A 16,305-nucleotide genomic window follows, 5' to 3' on the forward strand; every position below is an offset into this window, starting at 1 on the left:
GCCCAGTCGAGGTGGTTACAGGCAGCTTTGGTAGGGCGGGTCCTCTCCCATCACACACACACACAAGGAACGTCTGAGGGTGTGGTAAGGGAGGAGCTGGGTTCTATGAGGGAAGACACCAGGCTCCAGACAGTCCCTGAGGGCAGAGCACTGACATGTTCCTGAGAGACCTGTCTTCTCCCACCATCTGGGTCTCTGGCCTCCAGAGCATCACCCCGGCCCTGGACATTCTCAGGCACAGCCCTCCCAGTAATGCAGGGTGGAGTGCTCACATCCCTCCCTCTGTCCCGGGACTCAGCACACTCACTGGTCCAGCAGCCTTGGAGCCTGAGGAGCCCTGTCTCCCGTGCAGAGCAGGCTTATGGAAAGCAAGGCCCATCTCCTGCTTCCTTCCGGGCACAGAGCTCACATGTGCCTTCTCCCAGTCAGAGGGCTCCCGAGGACATGGCTCTGTGTAGCCTCTGGAACCAGCAAGTCAGAGCAAGCCAGCCAGCCTCCAGGATGATCGGGAGGAGGAGGTGGTGGTCTTAACACAGGATGAAACCCACCCCTCTGCTATCTCATCTCCATCACTGGCCTCCAGTCCCTGACTTCCTCCCATTGGTCCCACCATGTCCTAGCTTCTTGCCCCACCCGGTAACGGGCCCACACCTGCTGCTCATTCCTCACGAGTGCCACTGTGTCTCCTCTGTCTCCCTGGGACACTCTTCTACAGCGTGCCCTACCGCCATGTTTCACGAACTAATGCTTGTCTGTCCCTCCACCCTTGCCTACCTGATTCCTGCTCTTCTCTCAGGCCCTCTTTGAAGGTCGTCATTCCTGGCAATTGTCTGGGGCAAAGTAAGTCTCCTCTTTTGCTGCTCCAAAACTCTGTTCTGTCCTTGTATGTTACGGGTTAAAGTCCTGATGCCCTGTACCTTAGTGTGTGGCCTTTACTGAAAATGTGATCTTTGTAGATATGATTAAAGGCATCCTGAAAGGTGTGGATGGTTGTCCCTACTCTGACTGGTGTCCCCTACAGAAAGACAGCTCTGAACAGAGCCAAAGGAAGGATGGTATGAAAGTCCATACTGGAGTATCAACAAGCCAAGGATTGCCAAGGATTGCTGAGGATTGCCAGTAGCCACCAGAAGCCAGGGGAGAGGCATGGAGAGGCTACCTCTCCGAGTCTACACAGGAATCAGCCCTGCCAGACACTCGGATTTCAAACTTCCAACCTCCAGAGAACAGAGCCGGATGCTCCGAGCCATCTCGTTTGTGGCACTTCGTCCCAGCAGCCCTGGGAAATGAACACGCTTCTGCTTGTGATTTGTTCGGTGCCGTCTCCCACGCCTAGCCCCAGGCTGAGAGCTGCTTAAAAAACAGGAACTGTGCTCTTCACCCTCAATCCCTGCTACCCAGCACGGCTCAGGCAAGGTAGCAGGACTCTGGACGTATCTATTGGAGGAATGAATGGCAACCAAAAGTACTAAATGAAAGCTGACGGAGGGGAGAACCATGAGTCAGTTTTATTTTCTCCCTGTGACATATTGTGTTTTCTAAAGCTACTACTTTAGAAAGTGTATTAATGCTATAATAAAGGAAAAAAACAATAAATATTTTCCTTTCCAAAACATATGCTAAAATAGCAGACATTTCCAGCCACATGTGTGCTGAGAGCGGGAACACGTTCTACTACATGCTTGATGGCAGCTTTCTGTTGAGGCATCGATTGCTCCTTGGTTAGCAGAATATTCTCGGCAGGCAGTTACAGAGCCTGCTGCCTGAGCTCTGGGGCCTGCCTGGGAGGGGAGCGATTCCAGGTGGGAGGGGTATACAATCTTCTTGACCATCTCCGCTAGCCACTCCTCCACCACTGACTGTGGAATCTGGCCAATATGGCAGCCATCACAATTGCTACTAAACTTGGCTTCTGAGATTATGCCCCATACCCTGGCGATTGGTTATGTACCAATACAGGCAGGATACTCAATGAACACACTAGCCAGTGCTTCTTGGACTCAGATGTGGACACAAGTCACCTAGAGATTGTGCTGAAATGCAATTCTGGCTCTAGGGTTCACAGCTGGAGCCTGAAATTCTGTTTGTTTGTTTTTTTTCACCAGCTCCAGACACTGCCCTTGCTGCTTGCTGGCCTGTGGACCACTCATGGACCTGAGATGCTAAGGGAAACGCTCTGGGTGTTCTGTAAAAAGAAAGAACACCAGAGGATGGGGAAAACCAGAGAAGGCATCGGGAAGAAGTATGGGACAGAGCAGAGCAGAAGACAGGTGGAAATGGGGAAACTGAGGCCACTGTACATGAAAGCAATGGGAACCCCTGGGAAGGTCTACAGAACACGCATGTTCAGAGGCTCAAAGACCGAGCATAGCAGAGGAGCAGAGGGTAAATGCCACGTGGAAGAGCAGACTGGAAGGAGAGGTTGCAAGCAGTCAATGAAGGGCCCTGACTGTGGAGCTAAGAAGCATGTCTTTAATCCTGTAGGAGTGAAATCTAACAAGATTTAGGCACGGTGCTTTCCAGAGATCAATTTGGCACCGCGTGCAGAATGAGAAACAAGCTGATGGAGGGGACAGCTGCTCCATGCAGGCTGGAAGGGCTGCACTGCCAACCTACATGGGGGAAGACAAAAGTCAGGAGTCAGGGGTGGGTTTGGGAGGCCCTCGAGGGGGTAAACGGTATCCAAGCTGATTTACAGGGAGGGTGGAGACATGAGGTGCCACCAGCACAGCATGGTATCCCTAGGACGAACCTGGCCGAAGGCAAAAATGAGCACCCAGGTTGGTCACAAAGGAGCCTAAGCTAACACTGCAGTGTATGGGGGGGGGACACTGGGCAGGAGGCAGATCCCACTGCAGTTTATGATGGGGGACACTGGGCACATCCACTGAGCTCAGGAGACCTGAATGGGCTGGCAGGAACAGGTGTGTCCCAGGCAGGAAGAGGTATACAGAAAGAAAAGTGGGGTGCTCAGAAGATAGTACAGGTGAGGGTAGGGAGAGAGGTGCAACACCCACAGAGAAAGGCAGGAAAAAGGACCTGCAGATGGCAGAATGGGCAGTTCAAAGTAGCAGAAGCTGGGCGCGGTGGTTCAGGCCTGCGGAGGCACAGGGAACTCCATGAGTTCAAGGCCAGTCTGGGCTGCAGATTGAATCCTTGTCTCTTTTTTTTTGCTGCGGTTTGTTTGGTTTTTTTATTTTGTTTTGTTTTTGACATAAGGTTTCTTTGTGTAGCAGCCCTGGCTCTCTTGGAACTCACTCTGTAGACCATGCTGGCCTTGAACTCAGAGATCCACCTGACTCTGCTTTCAGAGTGCTGGGATTAAAGGTATGTAACACCACACATCTGTGAATCCTTGTCTCAAAAAAAAAAAAAAAAAAAAAAAAGAGAAAAAAAAAGGTACAAGAACTCAAGAAGATGCCGTGAGAATATAGCTGACCAGTCCCATAACACCCCACCGTGGAGACCAGTCTGCCTCGGAAACAGGAGAAGCCAAAAGGGAACACTAATTGATGAATTGACAGGTTGGATAGGATCTTGCTATACAGACAAGGCTGGCCTCAAACCTACAACCCTTCTACCTTACAGTTGGGCACCACCATCTCAGGTGGGAAAGATAAATTTAGATTGGCAGAGAAAGGTCTGGAGACCCCGGGGAAGGCCTGGGCTGCAGTAGGATCCCAAGGGGCCATGGGGCTCCCAAACACTTAGTCCAGCTCAGCCCAGCACAGGAAGAGCAATGACTTCGAGGGCGCGCACACATGCACATGCACACACACACACACACACACACGGCCACAGAAACCCTAGGCAGAGCAGAGGTACAGGTAAATAGGCCTTAGGCTCCGTCTCACAGCAGGTAAGCCCATCGTTTATCAACCATGGGAACCCTGTGACTGGCCAGAAGCACTACTAGCAGTCCTGTGAGGACTATGGGCAAATATGTAAACTAGGACAAACCCAGGCAAACCCTGAGCTGGATGGTCACCCCAGCCCTGAAAGATACTGGATCTCACCTACCTACTTCCTATGCTCCCCATTCCTAGATGGGGTGAGGAAACCCACAGGCTGTCCCTGGCAGGTAAACTCATCCTGGGGCTGGGGGTACTGCTAAGGGTGTTGGGCTCAGAGACTCTCTCCCTAGCTAGCTGTCACTTGAGCAAAGAGGCTCAGCCGGGCAGCATCAGCAGCACCAAGGACAGCGGCCTGTGCGCGCTCCTTCCTGCCCCGCCCCTGGCCGGGGCTGTCTTCCAGGCTGATCAATATTTCATGAAGGGAAGGGGCTCCGGTTACCAGCCCTGCACCAAGCCGGAAGGCGCCGCCGCTGCGCCCACTGCCCACCCTGGGGACCTTCCTCACGTACCCAGCACAGCTTCAGCTGACCTGGCCAAAGACAGGAACGGCCTCTTTTCCTTCATCCCCAGGTCTCTTCCAGGCCTGTGACACACCTTCGCCCAGAACTCGACACTCACGGGTACAGAGAAGGCCACGTACACAAACATCAAGCACAAACACAACCAGGACGCAAGCTACCTCCTGGACAAGCCGCTCAGGCATGAAGTGCAAGTGTGCACAGCACACAAAAATGTGCACGGACACACATCACTGTGCATCATAGACACACAGGACAGAGATGCAAAGACCATAAACCCCACACACATCTGCCTACTACACACACACACACACACACACACACACACACACACACACACTACTCCTTGACAGTAACCCTCTCTCACCATGGATACACAGCACAGCACGCTCTCTGCCCAGGGTCCCACTTTTCTGGTGCCCAGGACAATGCATACATGCCGCTGGGCAGGACACAGACCTCTCTCTTTTGCTCTTTCCCTTCTGCAGTCTCTGCTCTGGACTTGAACCCTGTGGAGAAACCTAGTCTCTGAGGCTTCCTGGCAGCTTTTGTCCAGGTCTCAGGACAAACAAGACGCAAAGTGGTGGGTAGAGGAGGGAGTTGGGAAATGGGGACCCTGGAGAGTCTAAAGCCTCTTAGCTGCATTGTCCTTGGGCCTCAAGCTCTGGGACACAAACTCCAAGGACTGCTTCCCCCGCCTGCAATTTCCAACGCCTCACGCTGCCTGGGGCTCCAGGCTCCTAGGGAGCTCCAAAGTCTGCTGTGTATGGAGACGGGAGGACCATGAGGTGGAAGGAGGGGAGTCATCTCCCAGAGTTGTCCTCTGACCTCCATTCGTACACAGTGACATGTTCCCACTCACCCACATACCCACACAAAAGAAATAACTGAATTTTACAGACCCGGCGGGTCACACGAACTCCAGCACCAGGGAGGTGGAGGCAGAATAACTGCCAGAAGTTTGAGGTCAGTCTGGGTTTCACAGTAAATTCCAGGTCGGCCCAGGCTAGCAATGGACCCTCTCGAAAAACCAAACCAAAGAAGCAAAGCCCCACTATTCCAGTTCAGCTACAAGGAGTTGCCAACCACAGTGCTCAGCCCAACCCGAGATCTCGCTGCCGAGAGAGAGGAGGCGAGGGGGGGTTGGAAAGTTCTGAGGGACAATCACAGCGGCACGGACTCATTCTCCCTGGACTCGCCAGAGTTGAGAAGAAGCCACCGTTCTCGCCGTGGATGCCGAGGCTGTGCCATGGCAGACCTTGCGGGCCCTGCACACCACCTTGGGGCCCGCCCACGCTGCTTTCAGAGGAGCTGGGCACAGCAGCCGGCTGGCACCCAGTTGCCCCCACCCATTCCGGAATAGCCACTTTACACGAACGACTCCACTTGGGGATGGCTCGGCAGGTAGAGGTGCCTGTCACCAAGCCTGCCGACCTGACTTTGGTCCCAAGTACCCACAAGGTGGGAGGCGGGGAGAACTTCCACAAGGTGTCCTTTGACCTCCACGTGTGTTACGGCGCGCACGTGCACACACGTAAATAAGTAAGTAAACACTTTTAAAAAGAAATTGCTCAGGGCTTTTCTCTTTTTCTATTTACAATTTGTCACTACAGTCCCCCATCTAATATGAAACTCACAGCAGGAATTGTAATCTCCATTTTTAAGGCGAGGAAAGGCCCAGGCAGGTTAAGAGACTTGCCTGCAGTCACACAGCTCTACAAGGCAGATCCACTAGAGGAGATGCCACACAGGTGATATCACCCTCCCTGTGGGTGAGCCTGGGTTGGGCGGTGGGGGAGGCAGAAGGATGTGTTTATAAGGCCCTCACAACCCCAAAGAGCAAACAGGTAGGTGAGCAAGTAGCCAATATTGGGAGTTTTACCCTGGAGTTACACAGCTGTATGTCTCTAGGTTGTCAACACTACCTCTCCAAACCCCAGCTTCCCTATCTCTGAAATGGACAAAAACCCAGCACCTCCGCATCTTTAAAACATAATGGAATCATATGCATGGTACCTGGTACAGAGTAAGTGTCAAAAGGGTGTATTAACAGGGAAACAGGAAGAACAGAATCAACACAGGTTAAAAATGACTGGCTGGTGAGACAGGCATGAGATGGTTCTTCCCTGAGGAAAGGAAATGAGTATTATTATTATTATTATTATTATTATTATTATTATTATCATCGCTATTACTATTTTAGACAGGGTTTCTCTGCGTAGCCCTGGCTATCCTGGAACTCACTCTGTGACCAGGCTGGCCTCGATCTCAGAGATCTGCTGCCTTCTTCTGTCTCCTGAGTACTGGGATTAAAGGTGTGTGCTACCGCTGGTGAGTTCAGTCTAAAAGGATGAGGATGATCTGAGAGGGAAGATAGTTCTGGCTGGTGCAGTTCAATACCTGTCACCCTGGCACTTGGGAAGCTGAAGCAGGAGGTGTGTGAGTTTGAAGCCAACCTGGGCTCGACGGCGAGATGGTGTCTCAAAAGAGCTTGGTGAACAAGCACTTGTTCAGTGTGTACAAGCCCTGGAATTAATCCCTAGCACTAGAGGGGGGTACAGTGGAATGCAGCTCTGACTGCTCAGGTCTCCCGTCACCCATTCCAAAGTAGAGAAATCCATCACCTCATACATTCTCTCTGTGCTCGGGCCCTGGAGTAGGTGGCAGGTTCCTCAGTGCCTGCCCTGGCCACTATCACCCTGGAATGAGGTGCCCTTTAACTTGAAGTTCCAGACCCCCTTTCTCCAGGTTCTGTCTGCATGGAAGGCTGCCCACCTGCCTGCTCCACCTGGCACTTCAAATACACAGCAGATGTCTTCCGAAGCACGTGTCCAGCTAACAGTGACCCGCGCCCCCCCCCCCACAGCCGAGATAGATTCTAGGGGTCATGTTCATGTCTGACTTTGTGATCCCTCCCAGCGGGTTATAGGTGAGTGGTCCAGGGTGGTACCTGATTCCCTCAGAGCCAATCAGGTCTTCTCCTGGGAATTTGGACTTAAGACATGCCAAGCCCCTACGTGCTAGTTCTGAGTGTGGTTGGAATCCAGGGTCATGATAGTGGAATCCAGTCAGAGGGTACAGATAGGGAAAGGAAGCCAGCAGGGTTCAGGGAATGAAGATTGAAATTCTCCTGGCTTTCCAGGTCCTGCCTTCCTAGACTAGCGTCACCCATCTATCTGTCTGTCCAACTGTCCACACCTCCCTACCCCATTCCCTGTAACAAACCTTTACTAATGAAGCTGCTTTTCCTGAACTGTCCTAATTCATACAGAAGGGAAGCTGCTGCAGAAGTAAAGATGAACAAGCACCCTGAAAAACACCCACTGTGCCCAAGCTTGAGGCTGACTGGGAGGCTGACGTACAGACATAGAGCTGACAGGGTGAGGGCAGGGTGGACTAACCATGCTGGTTGGGCAAGGGGTCCTAAGGTGGTTTTAAACAGTGAGGCATCCTCTAGAGAGAGGGGTGGGGCAGGTGAGGCATTGCAAACAGAGGACACAGCGAGTGTAGGTACACAGGGGCACAAAACAGCCCAGCCTGCTGCAGCAACGGCCAGGTGTTCAAAGCATGCTGCGGAAGCTGGAGAGGTGGGGGATGGACAGGGAGTCAGGCGCAGATCACAAAGAGCTTTGAATACCATGCTAAGAAGCCGAGGCCTCTTCCTGTCAGCTATGGGGAGCTATTGAAGTATTTTAAGTAGCAGGGGGGTGACGGGGTCAGTTCTATGTTTTGGAGAGATCACACAGGGGACGTGTGGAGAAAAGACTGAAAGAGGAAGGCCTGGAGGCAGAGGGGCCCCTGAGGACGCTGCAGGGTGAGGGACCGCTCTCGCATGTACCCGCCAACTCACTGCGTACCTACTGTGTGCTAGGGCTAGCACAGGTTCCAGACACACTGAATGCTCAGGTTGGCAAAGAGAGGCAATGAGAAGCAAGCAACAGCTGCCAAGTGTCCTGAAGGAGCACACGGTGCTGGGGCTCAGGTTTGGTCTCCACGAGCTGGCAACCATAAGACCTGGGTTTGAATCCCAGCACTCAGGTAAAGAGCCAGGTAAGGCCGTGTGTGTGTGTGTGTGTGTGTGTGTGTTCAGGATTAGGGGATAGAAATGGCAGGGATCTTGCTGATCCAAGACCATGAGCTTCCAGTTCAGTGAGAGACCCTATCCCAAGGCAATAAAGAGCCAACAGAGAAAGCCATTGCGCTCACAGGTAGACAGGTGCACGAACCAGACCCCACACAGGGAGACATATTCACACAGAGAAAGAGGAAGGGGAGGAGGTGGTCCTACGGAAGTGGAGCGTTCAGCTCCTGGCTTTCAGACTTCTCTGCTGTGCTGACACTTGGGCTGGTGTCTAAGAACCGGAAGAGTCAGCAGGCCCCAGGCAGGGGTGTGCAGCAGGGGACGGCAAGTGTGAACATCTTGCCGTGGAGGGCCAAAGAGAACGGTAGCAGATGATGTTAAAAAGGGGGGGGGGGGCAGAGGAGAGGTAAGGACCAGATCACACAGGGCCCTGGAGACTGCGTCAGTAAATCTGGATTTTATTCTAAGGAGTCCTGGAAGTTTTAAGCAGGGAAATGACACAACCAAACATTTATCTTTAGAAGACCGTGCTGGCTACATCTCCCAAACCACAGCAAGTGGGGCGGTCAGGAGAGTGGCGGGAGTCTGGGTAGGAGGCTGTCACGGGCGTCTAGGTGACTGATAGTGCTCTGGAGGGGAGTGTGGGCAGGGAGAGGGGCCACAGACCTGACCTGAGAGGGGAGTGCTGGAGAACAAGGCTTGTTAGGCTTGGCTGCGGGCTGTGGGGGCGAAGAGAGAGAGGTGTCCAGGAGGATTTCCAGCTCCCAGCTTGAGCGAGTGGGTGGGTGCTGGTGACGGTGCTAGAGACAAGCCAGGGACCCTGGAAGCAGAGCAGGTGCAGGTGGGTGGAGCTGGGGACCTGGGTTTGATCCTAGGGCGGTGTCTAGGGAGCAGTAAGACCCTAAGGCACGGAACCCAGAACAAATGACCAGTAAGCTCAATGACCCAGGCAAGATGGGCAAGGGAGCAGTGCAGTGACAAGAGGGGTCGGTGCAACTCTAAGGAACCATGGCAACAGCAGGCCCTGGGGGCAGGGTGGCCAGAGATTCTGGGCTTGCACTGGCAGGATCATGAAGCCAAAAGCTTATCTTTGTTCAGACCCGGAAGGCATCTGGCAGTGACTCTCCCTCTCCCAGCCAAGGGCATACCCTGGGCTTAGACAGCACCCAGATGAAAGCTTTCCCATCCCCTGTATCCCTTCATCCCTCCCTTCCAAGCATGACAGTGCATGTCTATAACTCCAGCACTTGAGGAGCTGAGACAGGAGAATTGTCACAAGTTGGAAGTAGCAACCAGGGAAGCCTGATAAGTAAGATCCTGTGAGATGAATGAATGAATGAATGAATGAATGCCAAGTTCTTCCAGGCTCAGGCAGTGCAAGCAGCTCAGGCAGCTCCTCACCTAGGTGAAGACTTCCCAGCCTGGGCCTGCTCTCTCGCTACCAGAAACTCTGTCTTTGAAGCTCAGGTCTTTCTCTTGATAACTGTTGGGCTGTGGCCAGTGGACCTCAGTTTCCCTCATCTACACCGTGGAGACACCAATCATCCTCCCCTCCTTAGTGAAGATGGGTGTGTAAAGTACTAGGCAGAGAAACCGTGAGGGCAAACACCATGTAAGCGTTACTGTGACTAACGTCCATCCTGCCTTCAGATAGATAGTCAGGGGCCGCCATCTTTGATGTTGCCCACTCAAGCTTGAGTCCTCTCTGGATTATGAGAGCTCATAATCTACGTAGTATGAAAATCCCAGCGCTAGATGAAAGTGCAGGCCCCTTGTTCCAAACTATTCTTTCCAGACAGTGGCAACAGAAAATTAAAAAGTGTGGGGTCCTATTAAGCACAGGGTTCCTCCCTTGCTAGCCCTCACGTGAGGTAGTAAAAACGCCACCAACACAAGGCTGGACACTTCCCAGCTAGAATTCCACTTTCTTCTTCCCCTTTACTGTTGATGACATTAAAGTTTAGACACAGTCTTGCTCTGCTCATGAACTGCCAAGTTGGGATTCGAACACAAAGTAGACTGGTCTCAAAGCCCTACACCTTACCCTCTGGCTCCCTGGGGCTGTGAAAACCGGCCCCTGGGGCTGAACTTCAGTCAACAAGGCTGAGATGTGGCTCAGCCCACAGAGAGGGATCCGGAGAGATGAGGGCTGTTTCCCTCCTGGGAAGAGGCACACAAACAAGGGCTCCCTGGATATTACCTCTGCTGCTACTCAAGGGAAGGGCTGAGAGGGCAAAAGGTCACTGATAAGGAGGCTCACTCATGGCCCATAGGTCACAGCACACATACCCTCTAGAAGTCTGAGCCTGCCTCTGATCCTTAAAACCCTTTAGGGGTTGTCACTGGCTGCAGGGCAATCCTCACATCTCTAATATCCCTCTGATCCGGGGTTGGGGTGCTTAACTGTCCCCCAGCCTGCCACATACCCCTCCACCATACCACCAGCTCTTCCCACACCACCCGGGCCCCTGAACACTGTTCCCTCCCTCATCCTTGCTTCTCTGCCCCCTTGACTACTTGGTACCCTCTAAAAGGTCACCCTCTCTGAAAGCCCTTCCCAAACCCTGCAAGTAGGGGAGTCACCTGCAGCGACAGGTCTATGAACCCTTGACCCTTGCTTTCAACACATGTCATCCATGTAATCACCTGCTCTAGACGGTGACCCTGTTAGAGAGTGAGTTCCGTACAGCAAGATGCTGCCTGGTTCCTAGATCTTGCTGTACCAATGGCACCGAGTGCACTGACCCAACACAGTCCTCGCTTCCTTCTCCCAATCCTCCCCGCCTCCCTTTCTTGTTTCTCGTGTTTCTTGATCTTGAGTGTTTGGAATCTTGGTGTTTCTGTTTTCTTTTGTTTTGTGTTTGAGACAGGGTCTCATGTAGCCCAGGCTGGCCTCAAACTGGCTCGGTTAATCCGTCTCGCGATGGTGAGATGGATTATAGAAGTGTACCTTCAGAGTCAGCTTTTATTCAGCTATCTTGAGCTCTAAGTGTGTAGAGTCCAAATTTGCAAGAGATGAGAATCATCAAACAGAGAGGGTTCCACCTGCCCTAGCCTGGCTTCATAGTCCAGGGCCCCAGTTAATCCAACAGTACCTTATAGGTAGCTAGGCCAGTCAGAATGCAAAGCATATCTGCTTGAGTTTCAGTTTTCACTCAGTAGCCCTGACTGGCCTGGAACTTGCAATCCTAATGCCTCTGCCTTCCCAAGCACAAGAAATACAGGCAAGCGCCACCACCAAGCTCAGCAATAATTCCTGCTTTCCAGAGCCAACTGAGGCAAAGCAGTCAAAATGGAAACCTGTAGTTGTCCCAGGTGAAGGGAATGAAGCTTGCTCTGTGTGATGCCCAAGTACTTTGTCCCCTCTCTGCCACTGACCCCTCACCCAGTGACTCACAGCCGTCCATCTCAGCCACAGAACACACCCCAGCCCACAGAGCTCCTATGTCCACTAACGGGCATCCTTGTGGCACACGGCCCCATCCTGAAAACAGGCCAGTGGACAACTCATCTGTACACACTGTGAAAGAAATCCCCCCGGGAGAGCCGGACACAAATGGTGGAGGCGCACCCCCATTCTCAACAAAATGTTGCTGTAGGAGATGTGCTCTGTACCCCAGGTCAGCAGAGTGCTAGCGGGAAAAGCCACTGCCACAGTCAGCAAAAGGCTGTGTGAGTGGCACCTCCCCACACCCCCCATGCCTGTGCTTATGACAAGAGTGGGGTACACAGAAAAGCCTTCCAAAGCAGGGCTCCTAGGGTCAGAGAGCCCTGGGGTGGCTGCTGCCTTGTGTTGGGGGGGGAGGCTTCAGCTGAGGAGTGGGGCAGACTCAGGTGAGAGTTCTCACATGGCACTAATGTAATCAACCACCAGCCTCACCCCCCCTCCCCTGGGACCCTCCAGGCTCCAGCTGATGCAATGCCCAGGCCTGATAATTGTTTTCTTCACTCCTTAAAGGGCCAGCTACTACTGCAGCTATGGACAGATATCACCTAGACCCCTGACTGCCTCCCTACCCCCTGTCCAGCACCTGGAAACTGCTCAGGGAGAACAGGAGTCCAGAGAGCCAGCAGCTTCAAGCCTGGGCTCCAAAGAGTAAAATCCAATCAATGTCCAGACACTAGGAGTGGCAAGGAGGGAGAGAACAGTTAAGAACGTGACACCGACCACATCCACTGGAGGCAGGGAACGAGGTCCCTGCTGAGTCCTCAGCTCCTGGCTCCAGCGTGCCTGCCCCAGCAAGTACTTGGCACAGCGTTGCTAATAGTTCAGCAGTTATTCTCTGAGCCCCAGGAGGGCGAGACACAGGGATAAGCTGCTCAAACCTACCACCGTATTTACTCCTCCTAAAAAGTAGGTCCGTTTTGCTGAAAGAGGCTCAGAGAAGGCAACTGATTCCTTTAATATCACAGAGCCAGAAAGTATCAGAGCCAGCGTTTGAAGACAAGTTTCATCGGCTCTGGGCTTTACCCCTTGCAAATGGCCAGGTGGCTGTAGAACCCAAGGAAGCCCCTGAATACCTGGTTTAAGCACAAATTGCATGGACCCTGCCCAGAGAGTGCCCCATTACGACACCCTCTTCCCTCGCTTGTAGGGGCAGTTGGCAGCTACGTGATTGTGACTATGGACTAATTGGTGGCTGGCAGCAACTGTGGAGACGGTTTGTTAACCCCTTGGTGAAAGATCCTCTTTCCATCATTCAGGCCCCCAAGCCAAGTGAGAAGTCATCACCAGCAGAGAACAGGGCAATTGGAAAAGCAGCCTTCCTTCTCAGTCGCAGACATCATCCCTGGAGACGGGGTTGGACACAGCCATTCCCCAAGGCCCAAGCCCTGAAGGCCCCTGATGGCATTGTCAGCTAGAGCCCCTTAGTTATAGCATTTCCCACCTTAGCCAGGGACCACAAGAGCTATGCAACGTTTATGAGTTTCTGAGGCACTAAGAGGAGACTCATTCCTTGACGCTGGGTTGTCCAGAGATGATAGGGGCCTGGGATCCAGGCAGCTAGGAGGCCAGCCAGGGGGGACCTATCCTCCCAAACGAACAAATGCCAGAATGACCCATGAAGGGTCTTGCCAAGCTTCCCTGAAACCCTGGGCCACCCATCGTGCCACTGACCACTTTTTCCCAGGTTCCCAGAAGCCCCCTCTTCCCACCCTGAGGCTGCCTGAGCACCACCTCTCTCATTTACTGAGGAGGGGGGTGTTTCTCTGGGTACAATGGTATCACGTTGGGAGGAAAAAGTGGCCGCTTCCCAATCAGGGTACAGGCAGGAGGGAGAAAAGCAGGCTGCCTTTCCAGGAGGGATTTTAAGCACTTTCCAAAAATGCCATGCGAAAGCAATGCTGTTGAAGACCAGGGCCCCAGGTGAGCCTGAGCGTCGGCAAAGTACTCCAGATTCTGCGGTTCCTACCCCATTTTCCAGGCTCAACCCCCGCCCCACAGTCATGCCAGGCTGTGCGCATCGCGGGCCCCCGCCCCCCAGACCTGGCACGCAACCCTGCGTAGCGCTCCGCGGCCGGCCGGAACCCCCCTCCCCGGCGTGGTTCCCTGACCGCAGCCCCCTCCCCACGCCCACTCGCAGGCGCGCAAGGCCTGCTGACTTACCCGGAGGTGGGGTCGGGGTCCACGCCTGGAACTGGGTTCTGCTGGCTGAGTGGCTCGCAAGACGAGGCAGGTGCTGCCCCGGGACCCCGCCCCGCGGACCCGGCGGTAGGCGCGGCCCGGCCCCGGGCGGGCGCGGACTCCAAAGGGGTAGGGACGCGGGGCGGGGAGGGGCAGCGACAGAGACTCACGGGGGCATCGCCCGCCACCGGGCCGGACAGCTCCGACCGACTGCGCTGCTGGCTCCGCAGCCTCCACAGTTCTCAGTCGCCTCCGGGTGCAAAGCCCGAGCCACCACTGGCGGGAGGCGAAGAGAGAAACGGGCCCTGCCAGGGGCGGGGCCTCGGGCCGGTGGGCGGGACTAGCGGACGGGGCGGGGTCATGTGGGCGGGGCCTGGTGATGGGCGGGGCCTTGGGAATCTGGACCTTCTATGTCTATCCATGCCTTGTAGGCCTGGAAGAAGGGAACCTCTAAGAAGCAGGGGTTAGGGCTGCTCAAGTCCACTGGTCAACACTATCTGTTCTTCTCATCCTTCCTAGGAGGTGCCCCCATCTACCCTGAACCAGATCCAGGAAAGTCAGATGGTGAACAACAACTTACAAACATGGAGTCCATTGTTGGTTTGTTTTTCTTCGAGACAGGGTTTCCTTGTGTAGCCTTGGCTGTCCTAGACTCGCTTTGTAGACCAGGCTGGCCTCAAACTCACAGCAATCTGCCTGCCTCTGCCTCCCAGAATGCGCTGCCACCAGGCTCAGCCATGGAGTCCATTTTAAAGATAAGAAAAAAAGGGGAGGGAGGGAGGAAGCTAAGAGAGGAGAAGCGACTTGCTCAGGTGCCTGCTGTGAAAGATTTTCTGGGGCTAGAGACAGAGACATCAACAGCTAAGAGAGACCTCTGCTTTTGAAGGGGACCAGAGTTCGGGTCCTGACACCACATCAGACAACTCACAACCACGTCCAGCTCTAGCACACGTGTGCACATACACACACAAAGTAAAAGTAAGTTTGTTCGTTTTTTAAAGGACTTTCCAATGTCCCTCTGGACTTCGGGTTAGGGACTAGAATATCAACCCTGTGACCTACGTTAACTCCTTCCCCACCTGTGGCAGCGGTTTTCAATTTGGGTTTTTTTTTTTCCTGAGGGGATTTGTCACAATATCTGGAGTTATTTTTAGTTTCCACGGTCATGAGGGACTTTCTTGATGGTTTCTGGTAAGAAAAAAAGCCTGGAACTGTACAGTCCCGATACCAAAGAGTCCTCAGACCTAGTGTCAACAGGACTGCAGGTGAGAACCCTGTATTAGTTAAGGGTCTCTAGAGGGACAGAACTTACAGAATGAATGCACACACGGAGAGGGAGGGGAGGATTTATTAGAATGGCTTACAGGCTGTGGCCTAGCTAGTCCAACAATGGCTGTCCACCAATGGGAAGTCCAAGAATCCAGTAGTCGTTCAGTCCACGAGGCTGGAGGTCTCTGCTGGTCTTCAGTATATGCTGAAATCCCAAAGAAGTGGGCTTGAGTGCCAGTGAAGGAATGGACTTGCTGGTGAGGTGAGGGCAAGCAGGGAAAGAGAGCGAGCCTCCTTTGTCCATGTCCTTTATACAGGCTGCCATCAACAGTGGCTCTTCCAACCTCAAAAAGCCAGATGGAAAGTGGGTCTTCCCACTTCAAATGATTTAATTAAGAAAAAAAAAATCCTTCATCGGTGTACCCAGCCTCTTGGGTTTCAGTTAATTCCAGGTGTAGTCAAGTTGACAATCAAGAATAGTCATCACTCAGGGTGTGGCATCTGCCTGAACTTTGGGTGGATGCTCTGATTTAAGACTCAGCAGCTTGGGACTTGAGATAGCTCTCCTAGGGTCCTGCCTGCTCCCAACCCGCTGTGTTTAAGCCATCTTAGGACTGGTCAGCTCTGCTTTCAGAGCTGGAAGTTTCTTTGGTTTGTTTGTTTGTGCATTCCTGGCTGTCCCGGAACTCACTCTGTAGACCAGGCTGGCTTAAAGATTAACTCAGAGATTCACCTGCCTCTGCCTCCCAAGTGCTGGGACTAAAGACACACCCCACCAGGCCTGGCAACTGCTGGAAGGTTCTTGATTTTGCAAGATGTAAATGAAGAGTAGGAAGGTGGAAAGAGCCAGGGAAATGACTCAGATTAAAGGGCCTCACTCATCCTCTTTTATACCTTCTCCACATGGTAAACTGAGGCCCAGCAATGTGGATGGCCCAAAGCTGGGCCCCTCAGGTT

General features: G+C 53.3%; 1 protein-coding gene across 2 annotated transcripts in view; it reads right to left on the reverse strand.

The window, feature by feature from the left end:
- Window positions 1-14,391, reverse strand: part of Rims3 (regulating synaptic membrane exocytosis 3) — a 39,124-nt gene extending 24,733 nt beyond the window's left edge. For both annotated transcript variants that reach the window (XM_021639481.2, XM_021639480.2), the window contains exon 1: window positions 14,062-14,391. The gene's annotated coding sequence lies outside the window, so the exon portion shown is untranslated. The remainder of the gene's footprint in view (window positions 1-14,061) is intronic.
- Window positions 14,392-16,305: the final 1,914 nt, after the last annotated feature.

The sequence above is a fragment of the Meriones unguiculatus genome, chromosome 3, assembly GCF_030254825.1.
Source record: "Meriones unguiculatus strain TT.TT164.6M chromosome 3, Bangor_MerUng_6.1, whole genome shotgun sequence".
NCBI lineage: Eukaryota > Metazoa > Chordata > Mammalia > Rodentia > Muridae > Meriones > Meriones unguiculatus.